Source organism: Suricata suricatta, chromosome 11, assembly GCF_006229205.1.
Source record: "Suricata suricatta isolate VVHF042 chromosome 11, meerkat_22Aug2017_6uvM2_HiC, whole genome shotgun sequence".
Lineage (NCBI taxonomy): Eukaryota > Metazoa > Chordata > Mammalia > Carnivora > Herpestidae > Suricata > Suricata suricatta.
Window position 1 is genome coordinate 104900624 of NC_043710.1, and position 5120 is coordinate 104905743.

General features: G+C 48.8%; 1 long non-coding RNA gene across 2 annotated transcripts in view; it reads left to right on the forward strand.

The window, feature by feature from the left end:
- Positions 1–245: 245 nt before the first annotated feature.
- LOC115271880 overlaps positions 246–5120 on the forward strand; it is a 34768-nt gene continuing 29893 nt past the window's right edge. For both annotated transcript variants that reach the window (XR_003900134.1, XR_003900135.1), the window contains exons 1-2: positions 246–327; positions 1522–1577. This is a non-coding gene — a long non-coding RNA (uncharacterized LOC115271880). The remainder of the gene's footprint in view (positions 328–1521; positions 1578–5120) is intronic.

The window sequence follows — 5120 nt, forward strand, 5'->3', positions numbered from 1 at the left end:
TGCAGGCTCTGCAGTGAGCATGCGCCAAAGAATAAAGGCGAGGGGCTGGAAGTCTCTGCATCGCCTCAGGGAATGTACGTTTGGTCCAATCAGACTGCTTCTTGCCTTACCTGGGCACAGGTGACTGCCGGTAGGGCTGTGATCTCTGTGCCCAGCCAATGAGGAACCAGTGAGGAACCAAGCCCCGCAGGGGAGGGCTTGCACGCCAGGAGATAAACGGTCTGCTGTAACTGCCCAGAGTGCGCCTGTCAGCCACCGGCTCTTCTGTGAACGTGGATGAAAGCCTTGTTTCACTGTGCCTCCAGTCTCCACGCCTCCTTTGATTGGGTCAGTGGGCTCATTTCTAACAAATTGCAGCTTTGTTTTTTCCAAATTTAAATCTCTAGAAAGCTAGTATTAGTTCCTGTACCCAAAAAGCATTTATTGAGGGCCAAGAACGGTTCTAAGTGCTGGATAGAGAGGAACGTAGGTCAGACGTGGTGCCTGACCTCCCAGAGCTTACAGTCAAGTGAGCCTGGGCAAGCAGGGGGGCGGCTTTAATATGTCATGTGGTACAGACGGGAAAGCAGGAGAGAATCTAGACTAGTCTTGAAGGGTTGGCAAGGGCTTCCTGGAGGAGGTGATGTGTAAGATGAGGCTTAAAGGGGAACTAAGATCGATCTGAGCAGAAGGGAGGCAAACAAACTCCTGGCAGAGAGAAGAGCAGCACAGAATGCCTGGAGGTGAGCGGGGTGATACCCAGGGTGGCTGACTGTAGTTGACGCTGCAGTGCCTCTCCCCTCCCCGCCAGCCCCCAGCAGCTGAGTTTTGGCTGCCGCGAGGAGCTCACAGCGGCTCCCTTCTTGGGAGAGTTGCCCTCCACTAATTATGTGTTTCCAGACTCGACTTGGGCTCTGCTTCCAGGGAAGCTGAGCTAAGACAGTGACAAAAGGAACACTGTTGAGACTGAAATCTTCCGTGCTCGGTTCAAATTTGAGCCCCACCCATTAGCAGGTTAGGGTTTCACTGCCTTACGTTACTAGTGTTTTCCATAAAAGTTCACATGTGATGTATCCATTTAAGATTTCTGATCGCTAGAATTACAGTTCATAAAATGTAGCCCTGGATCTAAATTTGTCAAAAGGACACCACGACCCAGAAAATTACAACCTTTGGGTAAAACCTCTCTGAGCCTTAGGTTTTTTGCAAAGTGGGAATAGCATGCTCTCTGCTTTATCAGGCTGCAGCTAGAATAAAACTCACCTCAAAGACATCTCGTGTCCTCTGACCTGGGATATGAGAACAGAGATGCCCCTAGATCACAAGTCTGGCAATGCACACTCCTCTCACCAAGTGAAAACAATCAGTCTAAGGGGTTACGACTGCACCCCTTAGAAGTCTGAGTACTGTGAATCAGTGACCAGGGCAGCCATGGGTGCAGTGACAAAATAAGTTTCAGAACCCAGAAGACCAGACACTGAATTAAGTTAACTGGAGACTAACCTCAAAATGTTGCCTGTTTTCCTCTCTCTTATCCCCTAGATATCAAGGCGAATGACCTACCGGCGTGGAGCAGGATGGCAGCTGGACATTGGAGGGTGAGTAGAAAGAATTCCAACGAAACCCACTGTGAATCAAAGCGCGGAACCCTTCCCCACCCCTGCAGTGTGCGTTTCCGTTTCTTGCTCCCAGGCAAGAAGTGTAATCCATGAATTAAAGATCATTAGTGTCCTTATAGAAAATGCAACTGTAATTAGAGACATTTAAGTGCACTTAGTACATCGGAGAAGGCTCAACTGTTGCGCAGTTCCCAGAGGGTCTGCTGACTGGGGGCACACTCTGTACTCTCAGTGACTTGATGACCATTAGAATGTGGGGGTTAAGGAAGCCTGGGTCCCGGGGGACCGTGCAGTCCCTGTAGTCCAGAATGCAACATTCAACCTTCAGTAGATGGAAAACCTCCAGTTCAGAGACTAGGTGAGCTGGAGGCCAACGTCCCCTGGGTAAACCTGTTCTTTCCCTGCCTTTGGGCTCACAGGCACCTTTGAGGGGCCAGGTACTAGGTGCCAGGGATGCAGGCAGTAAGTCTAACCCTGTGGCCCTGCCCTCTCAGAGCTTGTGGTCTATTCGGCAGGCATGGGCCATAAATCAAGCCAAGCAATGCAGTGTGAAAAGTGTCCCGTAGGAACGTGCTTGGGGATGGCTCCCTGCAGAAAGTGACTTTTAATCTGAGACTGGGAGTGGTGAGGGTGCTCAAAGTGCGTGTTTCAGGCAGAGGACTGGGGTGAGGGGCTCCAGACCAAACGCAGCCAAGACCTTCGGCAGGAGAAAGCATGGCTCGCTGGGGGACCGGGGCGCATCCCCAGTGGCTGGTGTGCAGAGTTGAAGTGCAGAAGCGGTGAGAGGCGGCCCAGGCTGGAGGCGGCTGTATTTAAGTCAGAGGGGAGCCCCTCGAAGGCGTTAGGAAATAACCAAACCTGGTCTCCAGAGATCCAGATTCTTCTACTGTCCTTCAGCATTTCCGGGGAAGGAAATGGGTTACTCAGTCTACTCTGTAACTACAAGACAAGGTTCGATTTTACCTAAGCCTTTTGCACTACGGCTGCACTGGGTCACTGTGTCCTTCTGCCTAAGATCCTTTGATGATCCTCCAGTCGCTCGAGGATTAATTCCACACCCCTCAGCCTGGCCTCTAGGGCCTTTCTCAATGGTCCCCCCTAGCTCTGCCTCCACTCGCAGCCCCCATCGATGCCCGCCTGGCTCAGGATGTGTTAGAGGAAGGAAGGATGGGTTGCCTTGGACTTCTGCCTCATGGTTCACAGGTTTGCCTCCAGGCCCTTGTGCCTTGCGTGTTGACCCACCTCCCTCAGTTACAGTGGCCATCTGATGCACCACAAGGCTCTCCGTTTACCTTTGTCAAGTCAGCTTAGAAGTCCCTCCTCTGAATGGGGAGAAGCGGGCACCCTCCCACACTGTTGGTGGGAATGTAAACTGGTGCAGTTGCTCTGGAAAATAGTGTGGAGGTTCCTCAAAAAACTATGGATAGAACTCCCCTATGACCCAGGAATAGTGTTAGAACTTTCCCTCCTGAAGTGAGTCACCGAGAGTGAAACCCATGGAGATGGTGAATGGGTTTTATTTTAGTTTGGCTGAATGGCCCCTCCCGAGTGTGGGCAAGTCCTCAGGAGAGCGTCCCACGGATCTGAAGCTCAGGGGTTATATAGGTTATGGCAAACCAGGAAAGGTCATTAAGTCTGAAGGGGAAGCAAAGCAGGTGCACAGAAGCGAGAACTTTGCATTAAAGGCTGGGATCTAACAACAGTATCTTAGAATCTAGCAACAGTATCTTAGAATCTAACAACAGTATCTTAGAATCTAACAACAGTATCTTAGAATATAGCAACAGTATCTTAGAATCTAACAACAGTATCTTAGAATATAGCAACAGTATCTTAGAATCTAGCAACATTGTCTTAGAAAAACAAGTTTAGCCATTAGGTTACAATCAATTGTTATATCTTAGGGCTTTCCAGAGCTCAGTTACTCAAACTTTATTTACCAGGGTTGGAGAGTAAAATAATGGTGGGTATTTTTCTGTTAGGCTCCACTTGACCTGAGGAGGATCTTACAATAGCACTGCTGGGGATCTACCCAAGGGATACAGAAGTGCTGATGCATAGGGGCACATGTACCCCAATGTTCATAGCAGCACTGTCAACAATAGCCAAATCATGGAAAGAGCCTAAATGTCCATCACCTGATGAGTGAATCAAGAAGATGTGTGTGTGTGTACACACACACACACACACACACACACACACACAATGGAGTACTACATGGCAATGAGAAAGCATGAAATCTGGCCATTTGTAGCAAAGTGGATGGACCTTGAGGGGGTCATGCTAAGCACGATAAGTCAGGCGGAGGACAGATACCATATTTTGTCACTCATAGGTCTAACAGGAGAAACCTAACGGGACCATGGGAAAAGGAAAGGGGGGAAAGAGTTAGGGAGAGGGAGGGAGGCAAATCATGAGAGACTCTTGAATACTGAGAACAAACTGAAGGCTGAGGAAGGAGGAGGGAGGGGATAAGGGGTGATGGGGGGCACTTGTGAGGAAGCGCTGGGTGTTGTATGGAAACCAACTTGGCAATAAGCTATAAAAGGAAAGAAAAAAGTCCCTCCTCTGGGAATTCTTCCCTTGGCAGTGCCGACTGAGCCTCCTCGGGATTCCCTGGGCCATTTGTACCTACAGTTGATTCTTGTTATTCTTGGTGATTGCAGTCTATATGGCCACCCAGTCATGGCAAACACTGAGCAAATGCTGAGCCATTGCTCCTGGGGAAGACACATGGTTAGTGTCCTGAGTGTCTAGTCCCCACATCTATACCAATCGATCAACAGGCAACCTTGTTTGATGGGTGTTTCTCCTACGACACCTTGTTTCATATATACTTCTGATTCACACACAGAACTCACGGCCAACAGTGCTGTGACTTGTGCCCAAATGTAGCTTATGTAACACGTATTTTCCCCTCAAGACGCATCACAGGCTCTTTGCTTAGTGACAATAGACTTCAGTACTTCAGCACTATGCTCTGGGACCATTTTAAACAGTGAAATCACCAACAAAAGCACAAAAATGTGAAAAACCCAGCACTAAGTAGACCATGAAAAGGACACTCACTTGAGGTAGGATCGCTGAAATAAGACAGTATTGGCTTGTTTGACCTCAGCTAGGAATGTGCATGCCAGGCCACTTGCATGTGCCCAAGAATGATCCCTAAGACGCTGCAAATATTGGTTTTGGGGATATAAATATATCTTAGTGCGTAGGCAGGTCCACTAATACAGAATCTGTGAGTAACAAGAACAAACTATGTTTTCATTATAGCATTTACTACTCCGAATTGAAGTTTGTAACTTGTGTATCTGTTTCTTCTGCCTGAGCCCATGACCACACTGTGAGCGCCACAAGTAGTGAGTTTGCCATCACAAATAAGGACAACCAAACAGGGAGCTCCCCCTGGGAGGTGTTACATGTGCATCTTTGCACAATCCTCTGAATGGTGTACCATTGTCATCCCCACTGTACAGATGGGGACACCAAGGCCTAGTGGCCATTGTAATTCTTGCCCAG